Here is a 16,864-nt window from a genome sequence, read left to right on the forward strand (position 1 = left end):
TTAATTTAATTATTCTGTTTTACTACTGCTTAACATATATATTCATTTATATATAAATGCCCAGAAGTATGTTCCGGGACTGTTTACATTTTTTAAAATGTACAGTCCTGGAATATACCCTCACATTTGTATAACAGATTTGAAAACTGTCCTGGAAACTGCCATAGGACTTAAATTTTTTTCCAGGACAGTCCTGGAAAATGCCAAATGTCCTGGAATATAACGATATACCATATAAAAGTCCCGGAACATACCTCCGGGCCTACGTATAATTATATATATTTATATATGTTTTTATATAAAAAAAATTTATCGGGTACTTAACCCCCTTGCACAATCCCAGGCAACAGACAATAGGAACAGGAAATAATTAAAAAATCGTTAATTACAACTTACCTGACCTCACTTGCGCGTTGCAAATCGAATGATTTCTAAATCACGAATGATTACTAAAAATAAAATATCTATAGGGAAATATCCTCCCTCTTTCACGTGGAATCTATACAGAAGGATCATTACGAACGATGACGAGGTCACTACGAAATAAATCTATGACTGTTTTACGGTACAGTGTAATAATTAAAAATAAATTTGATTGTGTTTAATAGAAGACATTTGAATATATTGAATATAGGTATAATAACACATTTTTACTTAATTTTATTTGATTTTATAATTTTAGCAAAATTAGACATTCTAATGATATATGTTTTTGAAGTGTGTATTGTTATTATTTGAACAAAAATTAATTCTTAAAAGTGATTAATGGTAAAATAAATAATTATTTACATAAAGTTTTTTACATTTTTCTTAAAAGATTCGATTTTTGCTCAAATAGTAAAAATTAATGATAACTAAAAATAAAAATAAGTAAATAAAGGGAAAAAATAAGAACATAAAAAATGATTGTAGTCTGCAAAATAGTTCTGCTGCTTTATTGCATTATACAAACGCATAAATATTTTCAAATACAAATAAAGTCAATATTATAACTAGACATCAGATTTTTTTTATATGCAGATTGGTGGAAAAAAGCAATTAATAAATAAAATTGTGTTATTTATAATATCCAACATATTCATACTGCAACATATGTTAAGTATAAATATGTTGGATATTATAAATAATAGTTACTAATTTTAGTTAATAATTGCTTTTTTCCACCAATCCGCATATAAAAATTCTGATGTCTAATTATATAACTTTTAAACATGCTTGCTGCTTTAAAATAAAAATCATGAACATGTATATTTGTTTTTTTTACTCAAACTTATTCCATAAAAAAAATATATTAAGTGACTTCGAGAGAAGACTCTGCGACTAAAAAAAATTGAAATTTAAGCAATATCTCAAAAATAAATAAAAATAAACGAAGTGATCTTCTTATTAAACACGAATCTACCTGACCTCACATGCGCGTTACAAATCAAATAATTTTTAAATCACGAAAATGATTACTAAAAATAAAATATCTATAGGGAAATATCCTCCACTTTTCACGTGGAATCTATATAGAAGGGTTATTGCGAACGATGACGAGGTCACTACGAAATAAAAATAAATCTATGACTGTTTTACGGTACAGTGTGGTAATAATTAATAATAAATTCAATTGGATGCATTTGTGCACATTGATGTATCTAAAAGAATTTGCTGTAGACTTCATTTTTGTTCTTCTTTGTTCTTTTTTTCTTTTTTGTTCTTTTGCAACAGATTATTTAACCATGCTTTTACAACTTCTGCTGTCCTGCTTTGTAAGATCTTATACTTCCTTTTTACTTCTTCTATTACTGCTAGAGGTGGTAATTTTTCTTTACGTAAATACTTGGCAAAATACGTTTTTGCGTCTGTTTTTTCTTCATTCGTCCATCGAACTTTTTTTATACACGTTTTATGGCCTGAAATGCAAATATAGTCATTCATAAAAAAGTGGTCGAATAAAATCTTGATGTATATAATCTAATCATTATTTATTTACATGCTTGATTCTTCTGCTTTCTTTGTACGTTGACTACACTCTCATTAGAACTGTTTGAACTTGTATTCATTAAATAATCTGATATATCACTATCCGAATGTTTTCCTATTAGAAATAGAAAAAAGTACGAAAGTAATACAAGAAGTATGCAAATTATAAACTTGCACATTGCTTCCTCATCATTACAGATCGTTACCATTGTTCCTATTTTATTTCGCTCACAAAGCTCTATGAGGAAGCTTGTATTTTATTCGATGTATAATTATTAGTATTTATTTGTTTTGACTTCTTCATAGAGGAAGCTTTATGAGCGAAATAAAATAGGATGGTAAAGATCTGTAATGATGAGGAAGCAATGTGCAAGTTTCTAATTTTCACACTTTTTTTAATTTTAAATATAATCTTTTTATGAATTGATAGAGCTTAGTAGCACAAGTGGAATTTTAAAATTGACGCAATGTCAAATCGATGTTGACTTTGGGAATTCGGGATACATGGTCCAATATGGACTTTGCATATGGACCTTTAATCGCGTATAAAGCTGGGTCTAATCAATCAAATCTTAAAGAATTATATATGAAATAAAGATAGAAAAGACTGAAGAATATAATAGAATTATAAATGGCCTGATATCTCAAAATTGGCGGAAGTTAGAGCAACCACGGACATTTCTCAAAAAATTCAAAATTTTATAAAAAAAAAACTTTTTTACCGATTATCGCCAAATTCAAAATACCAATCTTCTTTTAATGATACTCTATATAAAATTACATATATAACTTATACATGTAACTTTTTGAGCAGATATCGGTAACTCCTTCATCAATCCTCGCCAAATTCAGAACAACCTTCCTTTAATGATACTTTATATATAAGATTACAAGTATAACTTGTACACTTTTTAGGCAAAAATCGGTAGCCCCTTCACCGATCCTTGTTAAATTCAACACCAACTTACTTGTAATGATACTCTATATATATAAAAAAAAAAAAAAATAAGCTCAAAATTTGCGGAAATTATAGCAAACACGTAGATTTTTTAAAACAGAAATCGGTATTATTATTAGCCATTTTTATTAATTCTATTATATTCTTTAGTTATTTCTACTCCTATTTCATATAAAATTCTTTAAGATTTGGTTAATCAGTTCTTGAGTTATAGAAATTTCGGTTTTGACACACACACGCATACATACATACACACATTCGGACATTTTTTCAAATTGCGATTTTTCGACGTTTTCGAACATAAGGTACACATTGGCATCGAAAACTAAAAAAACAATTTTTTCTTCGGTTTTTTCTACTCCTATTTTATATATAATACTTTAAAATTTAGTTGATTAGATCTACCTTTATATACGATCAAAGGTCCATATACAAAGTTTATGAAAATAAAGCTTCTTCCATGAGGAAGTAATACAGAAATAGAAAAAAATAAGAAGAGAAAGAGGGAGGGAGAGAGAAAGAGAAGGAGAGAAAAAGAGAGAGAGAGAAAAAGAGAGAGGGCATGCTCCATTTATAACAAAATTATTGTAATTAATCTAATTCGTATTTAAGTATTATTCAAGATTTTATTTAAATATTTAAAAATTTTTTACTGTTAGTTTACACATTAATCTTAATTTGTAGAAATAATTGATATATACATGTATACATGTATACTTACGATAAATTACACCTTTGTTTTTTGAGTAAATATTCTGTTTTTTCCGTAGATTTGAAGTCACTTGTTTTTTTACATTTTGTTTCTTTTTCTTTCTTTCTGTTACTTTATTTTCCTTTGCTTCTATTGAGGTATCAACACATGTTTCATTTATATCGCCAAATGTCTGTTTTTTCCGTAGATTGTAATTAGTTACTTGTTTATTTACTTTTTGTTTCTTTTTTTTCCCTTCTGTTACTTTATTTTCCTTTGCTTCTATTGAGGTATCAACACATGTTTCTTCATTTACATCGCCAAATGTCTGTGATTCATCTGATAAATAAAAACACAATTATATGATTATTAAATCATTAATATAACAATTATTATAATGATAATTTAACTCTTAATTAACTTTTAATTAAAGTTTATATAAATGCTAACCTTGATTATTGAAGGAAAGATCATTTTCATTGTTCATAGTTACGTCAGTTTCGTTGGAAGTTGTTGTATCCGCGCCTTGAGCTTTTTCTAAAATCTTTGATATTTCTAGTATATCGACTTTAGCAACGGGTTGCCTATAAATCTGCTTATGAATTTGTTCATGATGACCCATGAAGTTTGCCACCCTCGTTACTTGATTATCTGACAAGTTTAAATCCACACATTTTGTTGCAACATGTTTGCGCAAAGCAGTACCACGAAGTAAGGAAACATTTTTTGCTCCACATGCACTTGCAAAATCTCGCATTAATTTACAAGCTTGTAAATGTTTATAGTGACTTTTATCCTTACTGGGTAATCCAAACAAATATGGATTTTTTGATGGCACCTGAGCGTCTTTTCGAAATTGTAGCAAAAGTTGAATACTCTTTAACATTTGTGTATCTAACAGCACTGGAACGGTTCTATTTAATTTACCACGAATAGTAAATCTAACATAATTATGAGTCTTGTCCGATTTTACAGAAGTTTTACACGTAGTGCTTGTCCCACAGGCACATTCATAGTTTTTATAATCGTTAATTAAAATCCTTTCTGTTTCTCCAGCTCGACGACGATTAAACACTTGAATGGCTATGAGTGTTACCTCGGCTAATGATTTCCATTCTTCATATGAAAATTCTTTTGATAATATTTCAATATTTGCTTCTAGCTTTCTTTTCAAATAATCAGTTAGAGATTTAATGTCACTTGTTCGAGGTAATATCGTCTTTTTTTGTCGTTTAATTTTTGTATTGGTTTCTATTGCCACTTTATTTACAGTTCCACTAAAATCTACATCATAGATTTTTATAAAATCATCAACATCTTTCCGCTTTATTTCATCTTTGTCTATCATATATGTAACATCTAAAATTTTTCCGATTGTTTTAAGGCAAGTGCCAAGAGTAGATGCATTAGTTGGATGTTTATACATGTTTGTTTCGTACTCAAATTCTGCAACATCATTGATTGCCTCAATGACCGTTCTATAAAATTGTGGAGCATATGCAGCAGCTAAAGTTTTGATTTCGGAATTTCGATTTCTCAAAGCTAATACTAAACGACCTAGAAGACGTAGATGACTCCGTATATAAGTGTTCTGATGTTGATGAACTTGGCTTTTGCACATACTATTTCCATACAGAATGATTGCACGGTCATACCTAATAGCTTTAGTTATTTCATCTTCTTGCAAAACCGGCAATATTTCTACTCTCATTCTTCTACTTGTTTCTGGATGACATCTGCCAAGAGCTCTACGAGCATTTTGTAAGATTTTTTGAGAAGATTCTTCATTTTCATTACAATATCGGGCATGGTGTCTTAAATTATTTAGCGTATAATATCCACCACAATAAGGGCAATTGATAAAATTTACACCATTCTGTTTTGTTTTTTGTGTAGGTCTTCTAACAGTTATCATTCTACCATGATTATATTCTTTTGTCGCATTAAAAATAAAGTTTCCTTCTTTTCTTATATTTGCTATTTTATGCAAGCGTTCAGCACAACCTTTTGGTAAGTTTAAAAACTCTTTAACCTGATCTTCATTACGGTGTTTGTTTTCTAAGTGACGCGCTATTTTGCTTTGTAGAGTATGACAAAATACACAAAAGTTTTTTTTGTTATCGCCTTTAGGACCGTGTGATAGTTCAGCAGTTAGTTCAGATCCATCACATGCACTATTTCCAGGAACATTAAATTTGAATTGATTTGTATACTTAGAGTTTCCAGAAACATTACTTATTTCACTAATATTACTTTCTGAATCTTCTGTTATTTCTGTTTTATTAATTTCTGAACTCTGAGTTTCATCAGTTGGCTCGTATTCGCTAATAGTATCTTGAGTTACATTTGTATTCTTTGAACTATTGTTACCATCATCTAAAATAAAAACAAAAGTATATATTTAAAACTGCATATCTAAAAGATATTCTAAGTGCATTAATGTTGTAAAATAAATTATTTAGCATAAATAAACTGTACATATAGCTGATTATACACAAAATCTTTATATTTGAAATTTTTTTTTTTTCTACTACTTACTATAGCTTGATAAATTCAAAGGTGATACATTATCGTCTTTATTAGATAATTTACGTTTCTTTCTTTCTGGAGATTTAAATATTTCTTGTCTTTCTTCTTTTTGATCAGTTTTTGTTGGTGTTGGTTTCAAAATAGTATATTTTGGTTTAAGTATAATGTTTTCAGAAATTATACATTTTGGCGTTATTTTTCTTGAGTTATTATTACAATCATCCAAATGTGCAGTGGTTTTCTTATTATACATGTCTTTAGAAACTAAAAAATGAAAAAAATTATTAAAATATTTATAAGTATTAAAGGCTCAGAAATCATAAAAATATTCACATCAATAGTATAAATAACAAAAAATATTTTAAATTTACCTTCTATTTCTGCATTAATAGTAGGAAAATTATCTTCAATCATGTTTAGATGTGTATGCTTTTCATCTGATGTAGTTTTCATTGACAGCATTTCTTTATTTATTTGCAACGGCATTATTTCATTTTCAGTATCAGTAATTTTATTATCTGTATAATTTTCATTTAAACTCTTTTCTTTTAATTCGTCATTTGTGTTGCAATGCGTTTGTTCATCATTTTTAAGAAGTGGCTCACTTAAAGTTACAGAAGGCGTGCAAACAGATTCTTCATTTAAATATGATATTAAACTTGAATCTATAATACTGCTTATATCACTTATGCTTGATATGTTAGTTTTATTACTGCATTCTGTTTTTTTTCGCTGACATCCAAAGTACTTTCTGATTTACTGTTACTTGCAGCAAAATTGTTATTATTTATATTATGTAACTGAAACATATATAGTATACAATACAAGTCATATAAAGAGTTTAAGTTAAATTAATGACACACTCATAGGGCTAATTTCACAGTCTCCGATTAACTTGATCCTTCGATTAAACTCACTCTTCGTCTCTTTCTAAGGGGGACGGTGAGAAAGAGTTGCAGAGTGAGTTTAATCAGAGGATCAAATTAATCGGACTGTAAAATTGGCTCATATTTTTAAAAATTAGTTTTGTTTTTAATTAGAGAATGTTATATATATATATATTATATATAGACTTAAAAATATCTAATATCATTTACTTGCTTACATTGAATACATCGACTTTATTATTGCATTCTATTTCTTCAGTGTCACTACTAAAAGCATTTGTCTCGAACTTTCTACAGTTTGTCGCAATATTTACTAAATTAATTGATCTCGGTGATACTATATCGCGTATTTTAGAACTTTTTTCTTTATTAATCGTTGAATGATTAATCCCAGCAGATCGCCGTTTAATGATGCCTATATAAAAATATTTATATGTTATTACAATATTTAGAGAATATGTAAATTAATATAACCTAGTTAAAATATCTTCTTACGTTTTCTTGTCATTTCTCTTTTTTTTAATACTATATGGAGGGAATACGTTAATACTATACTTTTTGAAAGTACTCTTGGAATTCTTTTCGAGAAAACACAACCTCACACCGTTTCATATATCCGCCAGTTCTATTTCTAAAGGTGGAAGCACATAAAATTGCGGGAGCCATAAGCAGAAGGCAGAAGCCATATGCGCATGCGCTATGGTATTTATAGAGCTCTACAGATACCATAGCGCTTGCGCATATGGCTTCTGCCTTCTGCTTATGGCTCCTGCAATTTTATATACACACTAGTGCAATAAGTTAAGCCCCCTGCACAATTCCAGGCAACAGGCAATAGGAACATAAAATAACAAAAAATCGTTAATTACAAACTAAAAATTCGAATGCTATGATTGGTTGGCAACAGGCAATAGGCACAGAATTTCCAACGTGATGGAAACTCTGTGTCTATTGCCTGTGTCACTGTTTATTCTGCATTTATACATGATTTCTGATTTCTATTCCTTGTTCCTAAAGCCTGTTGCCTGACATTGTATAAAGGCCATTGCACGTAACAAAGTTTTAGTCATAATCGTAAGGCCGTAAGAAAATAGACCAATCACACTCGATTATTCTTTTAGCTCAAGGAGAATAATCGACTGTGATTGGTCTATTTTTTTACGGTCTTACGGTCTTATGACTAAAACTTTGTCACGTGCAATGGCCTTAAGGGGCTTTAGAGTGAGATAAGTATATTTTGTTTCACTCTAACTTATTACACCAATATACACCAGTTCAGAAGATTCTTCGATAATGAACAGATGACTTGCCCATAGTTTTCATACTACCAACATTAACCTCTCATTTGTAATGTCGGTATTCATGGGTTGGTATTCACTAGCTACATTAGTTCAGCAATAGAAATCAGACCCATAGTCCGTTCTTATTTCAAGATCATCTTAAAGCCCCTTGCACAATGCCAGTCCTGGAATATACCCTCACATTTGTATAACAGATTTGAAAACTGTTCTGGAAACTCCCGTAGGACTTGAATTTTTTTCCAGGACAGTCCTGGAAAATGTCAAATGTCCTGGAATATAACGATACACTATATAAAAGTCCCGGAACATACCTCCGGGCCTACATATAATTATATATATTTATATATGTTTTTATATAAAAAAAATTTTATTAAGCCCCTTGCACAATTCCAGGCTACAGGCAATAGAAACAGGAAATAACCAAAAAATCGTTAATTACAACCTAAAAAATTCGAATACTATAATTGGTTGGCAACAGGCACAGAATTTTCAACGTGACGGAAACTTTGTGTCTATTACCTGTGTCACTGTCTATTCTGCATTTATACATGATTTCTGATTTTTATTGCCTGTTGCCTGGCATTGTGCAAGGGGCTTTAAGATGATCTTTAAGATGAAATAAGAACGGACTATGGGTCTGATTTCTATTGCTGAACTAGTGTAGCTAGTGAATACCAACCCATGAATACCGACCTTACAAATGAGAGGTTAATGTTGGTAATATGAAAATTATGGGCACATCATCTGTTCTTTTTCGAAGAACCTTCTGAACTGGTATATATTGGTGTAATATGTTAGAGTGAAACAAAATGTATTTGTCTTAGGGCCTAAGCAGAATGGCTGTCTTATAACCTTAAGGCAGTGTTTTATGCCTTAAGTCTTTGTCTTATGTAACGCACAATACTGTGTTAGGGCCTAAGCAGAATGGCTGTCTTGGCAGTGTTTTATGCCTTAAGTCTTTGTCTTATGTAACGCACAATACTGTACAGCATTGTGCATTACATAAGACAAAGACTTAAGGCATAAAACACTGCCAAGACAGCCATTCTGCTTAAGCCCTTAATGTTTTCTGTCTTGTGTAGTATACGTCGCGTATACTACACAAGACAAGAAACATTAACACAGTATTGTGCGTTAGGGCCTAAGCAGAATGGCTGTCTTATAACCTTAAGGCAGTGTTTTATGCCTTAAGTCGTTGTCTTATTAACGCACACTACTGTGTTAAATGTTTCCTGTTTTGTGTAGTATACGCGACGCAAGACAGGAAACATTAACACAGTATTGTGCGTGACATAAGACAACGACTTAAGGCATAAACACAGCCTTAAGGTGGAAGCACATAAAATTGCAGAAGCCATGAGCAGAATGCAGAAGCCATATGCGCATGCGCTATGGTATCTGAAGAGCTCTACAGATACCATAGCGCATGCGCATATGGCTTTTGCCTTCTGCTTATGGCTCCTGCAATTTTATGTGCTTCCACCTTTAAGGTTATAAGACAGCCATTCTGCTTAGGCCCTTACATAAGACAAAGACTTAAGGCATAAAACACTGCCTTAAGGTTATAAGACAGCCATTCTGCTTAGGCTCTTACTCTAAGGCCCGGTCTACAATGAGTCGTATGTCGGAGTCGGATGTCGTAACGTAGCCGATGGTCCAATGAGAGGATTTCTTTTTCGGAAACAAATTTTCCTCATTGAACCATCGGCTACGTTGCGACATCCGACTCCGACATACGACTCATAGTAGACCAGGCCTAATGGCGTTTTCGATTTGCTACTCGACCCGACGGGTCGCATCAATGGACGTGGAATACATACATAGATATGTATGTATTCCACGTCAATGATGCTAGAGTCCTGTATACATGATGCGACCCGAGTCGGGTCGTGTCGCAAATTGAAAACGTCATAACTTATTGCACTAGTGTATCAGGAAATTCTTAAAAATAGAACTGACGGATATATGAAACGGTGTGAGGTTGTGTTTTCTCGAAAAGTATTCCAAGAGTACTTCCAAAAAATATAGTATTAACGTATTCCCTTCATACAGTATTAGAAAAGAGAGAAATGACAAGAAAACGTAAGAAGATATTTTAACTAGGTTATATTCATTTACATATTCTTTAAATAATGTAATAACATATAAATATTTTTATATAGGTATTAAACGACGATCTGCTGGGATTAATCATTCAACGATCAATAAAGAAAAAAATTTTAAAATACGCGATATAGTATCACCGAGATCAATTAATTTAGTAAATATTGCGACAAACTGTAGAAAGTTCGAGACAAATGCTTTTAGTAGTGACACTGAAGAAATAGAATGCAATAATAAAGTCGATGTATTTAATGTAAGCAAGTAAATAATATTGTATATTTTTAAGTCTATATATAATATATATATATATAACATTCTCTAATTGAAAACAAAACTAATTTTTAAAAATATGAGCCGATTTCACAGTCTCCGATTAATTTGATCCTCTGATTAAACTCACTCTGCAACTCTTTCTCACTGTCCCCCTTAGAAAGAGACGAAGAGTGAGTTTAATCGAAGGATCAAGTTAATCGGAGACTGTAAAATCGGCCCTATAAGTGTGTCATTAATCTAACTTAAACTCTTTATATGACTTGTATTGTATATGGTTCAGTTACATAATATAAATAATAACAATTTTGCTGCAAGTAACAGTAAATCAGAAAATACTTTGAAGGTCAGCGAAAAAACAGAATGCAGTTATAAAATTAACATATCAAGCATAAGTGATATAAGCAATATTATAGATTCAAGTTTAATATCATATTTAAATGAAGAATCTGTTTGCACACCTTCTGTAGCATTAAGTGAGTCACTTTTTAAAAGTGATGAACAAACGCATTGCAACACAAATGACGAATTAAAAGAAAAGAGTTTAAATGAAAATTATATAGATAATAAAATTACTGATACTGAAAATGAAATCTTACCGTTCCAAATAAATAAAGAAAAGCTGTCAATGAAAACTACATCAGATGAAAAGCATACACATCTAAACATGATTGAAGATAATTTTCCTACTATTAATGCAGAAATAAAAAGTAAATTTAAAATATTTTTTGTTATTTATACTATTGGTGTGAATATTTTTATGATATCTGAGCCTTTAATACTTAAAAATATTTTAATAATTTTTTTCATTTTTTAGTTTCTAAAGACAAGTATAATAAGAAAACCACTGTACATTTGGATGATTGTAATAATAACTCAAGAAAAATAGCGCCAAAATGTATAATTTCTAAAAACATTATACTTAAACCAAAATATATTATTTTGAAACCAACACCAACAAAAACTGATCAAAAAGAAGAAAGACAAGAAATACTTAAATCTCCAGAAAGAAAGAAACGTAAATTATCTAATAAAGACGATAATGTATCACCTTTGAATTTATCAAGTTATAGTAAGTAGTTGAAAAAAAAATGATTTCAAATATAAAGATTTTGTGTATAATCAGCTATATGTACAGTTTATTTATGCTAAACAATTTATTTTACAATATTAATGCACTTGGAATATCTTTTAGATATGCAGTTTTAAATATATACTTTTGTTTTTATTTTAGATGATGGTAACAATAGTTCAAAGAATACAAATATAACTCAAGATACTATTAGCGAATACGAGCCAACTGATGAAACTCAGAGTTCAGAAATTAATAAAACAGAAATAACAGAAGATTCAGAAAGTAATATTAGTGAAATAAGTAATGTTTCTGGAAACTCTAAGTACACAAATCAATTCAAATTTAATGTTCCTGGAAATAGTGCATGTGATGGATCTGAACTAACTGCTGAACTATCACACCGTCCTAAAGGCGATAACAAAAAAAATTTTTGTGTATTTTGTCATACTCTACAAAGCAAAATAGCGCGTCACTTAGAAAACAAACACCGTAATGAAGATCAGGTTAAAGAGTTTTTAAACTTACCAAAAGGTTGTGCTAAACGCTTGCATAAAATAGCAAATATAAGAAAAGAAGGAAACTTTATTTTTAATGCGACAAAAGAATATAATCATGGTAGAATGATAACTGTTAGAAGATCTACACAAAAAACAAAACAGAATGGTGTAAATTTTATTAATTGCCCTTATTGTGGTGGATATTATACGCTAAATAATTTAAGACACCATGCCCGATATTGTAATAAAAATGAAGAATCTTCTCGAAAAATCTTACAAAATGCTCGTAGAGCTCTTGGCAGATGTCATCCAGAAACAAGTAGAAGAATGAGAGCAGAAATATTGCCGGTTTTGCAAGAAGATGAAATAACTAAAGCTATTAAGTATGACCGTGCAATCATTCTGTATAGAAATAGTATGTGCAAAAGCCAAGTTCATCAACATCAGAACACTTATATACGGAGTCATCTACGTCTTCTAGGTCGTTTAGTATTAGCTTTGAGAAATCGAAATTCCGAAATCAAAACTTTAGCTGCTGCATATGCTCCACAATTTTATAGAACGGTCATTGAGGCAATCAATGATGTTGCAGAATTTGAGTACGAAACAAACATATATAAACATCCAACTAATGCATCTACTCTTGGCAGTTGTCTAAAAAAAATCGGAAAAATTTTAGATGTCACATATATGATAGACAAAGATGAAATAAAGCGGAAAGATGTTGATGATTTTATGAAAATCTATGATGTAGATTTTAGTGGAACTGTAAATAAAGTGGCAATAGAAACCAATACAAAAATTAAACGACAAAAAAAAGACGATATTACCTCGAACAAGTGACATTAAATCTCTAACTGATTATTTGAAAAGAAAGCTAGAAGCAAATATTGAAATATTATCAAAAGAATTTTCATATGAAGTATGGAAATCATTAGCCGAGGTAACACTCATAGCCATTCAAGTGTTTAATCGTCGTCGAGCTGGAGAAACAGAAAGGATTTTAATTAACGATTATAAAAACTATGAATGTGCCTGTGGGACAAGCACTACGTGTAAAACTTCTGTAAAATCGGACAAGACTCATAATTATGTTAGATTTACTATTCGTGGTAAATTAAATAGAACCGTTCCAGTGCTGTTAGATACACAAATGTTAAAGAGTATTCAACTTTTGCTACAATTTCGAAAAGACGCTCAGGTGCCATCAAAAAATCCATATTTGTTTGGATTACCCAGTAAGGATAAAAGTCACTATAAACATTTACAAGCTTGTAAATTAATGCGAGATTTTGCAAGTGCATGTGGAGCAAAAAATGTTTCCTTACTTCGTGGTACTGCTTTGCGCAAACATGTTGCAACAAAATGTGTGGATTTAAACTTGTCAGATAATCAAGTAACGAGGGTGGCAAACTTCATGGGTCATCATGAACAAATTCATAAGCAGATTTATAGGCAACCCGTTGCTGAAGTCGATATACTAGAAATATCAAAGATTTTAGAAAAAGCTCAAGGCGCGGATACAACAACTTCCAACGAAACTGACGTAACTATGAACAATGAAAATGATCTTTCCTTCAATAACATTTATATAAACTTTAATTAAAAGTTAATTAAGAGTTAAATTATCATTATAATAATTGTTATATTAATGATTTAATAATCATATAATTGTGTTTTTATTTATCAGATGAATCACAGACATTTGGCGATGTAAATAAAGAAACATGTGTTGATACCTCAATAGAAGCAAAGGAAAATAAAGTAACAGAAAGAAAGAAAAAGAAACAAAATGTAAAAAAACAAGTGACTTCAAATCTACGGAAAAAACAGAATATTTACTCAAAAAACAAAGGTGTAATTTATCGTAAGTATACATGTATACATGTATATATCAATTATTTCTACAAATTAAGATTAATGTGTAAACTAACAGTAAAAAATTTTTAAATATTTAAATATTATAAATATTTAAAATATTTAAAAATTACATATATAACTTATACATGTAACAAAAAGTTACATGTATAAGTTATATATGTAATTTTATATAGAGTATCATTAAAAGACAATTGGTATTTTGAATTTTGGCGATAATCGGTAAAAGGATTCTTTTTATAAAATTTTGAATTTTTTGAGAAATGACCGTGGTTGCTCTAACTTCTGCCAATTTTGAGTTATCAGGCCATTTTTAATTCTATTATATTCTTCAGTCCTTTCTATCTTTATTTCATATATAATTCTTTAAGATTTGGTTGATTAGACCCAGCTTTATACGCGATTAAAAGTCTATATGCAAAGTCCATATTGGACCATGTAGCCCGAATTCCCAAAGTCAACATCAATTTGACATTGCATCGATTGTAAAATTCCACTTGTGCTACTAAGTTCTATCAATTCATAAAAAAATTAAATTTAAAATTAAAAAAGTGTGCAAATTAGAAACTTGCACATTGTTTCCTCATCATTACAGATCTTACCATCCTATTTTATTTCGCTCATAAAGCTTCCTCTATGAGGAAGTCAAAACAAATAAATACTAATAATTATGCATTGAATAAAATGCAAGCTACCTCATAGAGGAGCTTTGTGAGCGAAATAAAATAGGAACAATGGTAACGATCTGTAATGATGAGGAAACAATGTGCAAGTTTCTAATTTGCATACTTCTTGTATTACTTTCGTACTTTTTTCTATTTCTAATAGGAAAACATTCGGATAGTGATATATCAGATTATTTAATGAATACAAGTTCAAACAGTTCTAATGAGAGCGTAGTCAACGTACAAAGAAAGCAGAAAAATCAAGCATGTAAATAAATAATGATTAGATTATATACATCAGGATTTTATTCGACCACTTTTTTATGAATGACTATATTTGTTGCATTTCAGGCCATAAAACGTATAAAAAAAAGTTCGATGGACGAATGAAGAAAAAACAGAAGCAAAAAACGCATTTTTCCAAGTATTACGTAAAGGAAAATTACCACAACAAAAAATGAAGTCTACAGCGAATTCTTTTAGTTACATCAATGTGCACAAATGCATCCAATCGAATTTATTATTAATTATTATCACACTGTACCGTAAAAAACAGTCATAGATTTATTTTATTTTGTAGTGACCTTGTCATCGTTTGTAATAACTCTTCTATATAGATTCCACGTGAAAGGGGGAGGATATTTCCCTATAGATATTTTATGTTTAGTAATCATTCGTGAATTAGAAATCATTTGATTTGCAACGCGCAAGTGAGGTCAGGTAGATTCGTGTTTAAATAAGATCACTTCGTTTATTTTTATACTTAACATATGTTGTAGTATGAATATGTTGGATATTATAAATAACACAATTTTATTTATTAATTGCTTTTTTCCACCAACCTGCATATAAAAAAATCTGATGTCTAGTTATAATATTGACTTTATTTGTATTTGAAAATATTTATGCGTTTGTATAATGCAATAAAGCAGCAGAACTATTTTGCAGACTACAATCATTCTTTATGTTCTTATTTTTTCCCTTCATTTACTTATTTTTATTTTTAGTTATCATTAATTTTTACTATTTGAGCAAAAATCAAATCTTTTACGAAAAATGTAAAAAACTTTATGTAAATAATTATTTATTTTACCATTAATCACTTTGATAAATTAATTTTTGTTCAAATAATAACAATACACACTTCAAAAACATACATCATTAGAATGTCTAATTTTGCTAAAATTTATAAAATCAAATAAAATTAAGTAAAAAATGTGTTATTATACCTATATTCAATATATTCAAATGTCTTCTATTAAACACAATCAAATTTATTTTTAATTATTACACTGTACCGTAAAACAGTCATAGATTTATTTCGTAGTGACCTCGTCATCGTTCGTAATGATCCTTCTGTATAGATTCCACGTGAAAGAGGGAGGATATTTCCTTATAGATATTTATTTTTAGTAATCATTCGTGATTTAGAAATCATTCGATTTGCAACGCGCAAGTGAGGTCAGGTAAGTTGTAATTAACGATTTTTTAATTATTTTCTGTTCCTATTGTCTGTTGCCTGGGATTGTGCAAGGGGGTTAAGTACCCAATAAATTTTTTTTTTATGAAAACATATATAAATATATATAATTATACGTAGGCCCGGAGGTATGTTCCGGGACTTTTATATGGTATATCGTTATATTCCAGGACATTTGGCATTTTCCAGGACTGTACATTTGAGAAAACGTACCGTAAACAGTCCGGAACATATCTCTGGGCAAACATATATATGTAAAATGTGTCCATAAACGTTTTTTTCTCTTGTATAATCTATGTTCATATATACAGGAAAAATAATAAAAAGAAGAATCTAAAAATAATTTAAAAAATCATTTTTGCATTGTATTTTTTATAAACAGTAGTTATATTGTTATATTTATATATGATTATATATGGGCAAATTTTTCTCATTTCCTCAAATTTCACTTTTTATAAGAACGAACACAGATTATGCAAGTAAAAAAAAAACATATTGACATATTTTATATATAATTCTATATATTTGTTTATATGTAAAAAAATTTTACTTAATATCTTAA

At 29.8% G+C, this 16,864-nt stretch overlaps 1 long non-coding RNA gene across 1 annotated transcript; it reads left to right on the plus strand.

Moving 5' to 3' along the window:
* The first annotated feature begins 12,972 nt into the window (after positions 1-12,972).
* Positions 12,973-15,174, plus strand: LOC139823849 (uncharacterized). Its single transcript, XR_011734912.1, has 3 exons — positions 12,973-13,825; positions 13,970-14,146; positions 14,986-15,174. It is a non-coding gene; the product is annotated as an uncharacterized lncRNA (long non-coding RNA).
* Positions 15,175-16,864: the final 1,690 nt, after the last annotated feature.

Source organism: Temnothorax longispinosus, unplaced genomic scaffold (genome assembly GCF_030848805.1).
Source record: "Temnothorax longispinosus isolate EJ_2023e unplaced genomic scaffold, Tlon_JGU_v1 HiC_scaffold_19, whole genome shotgun sequence".
NCBI classification, from domain to species: domain Eukaryota; kingdom Metazoa; phylum Arthropoda; class Insecta; order Hymenoptera; family Formicidae; genus Temnothorax; species Temnothorax longispinosus.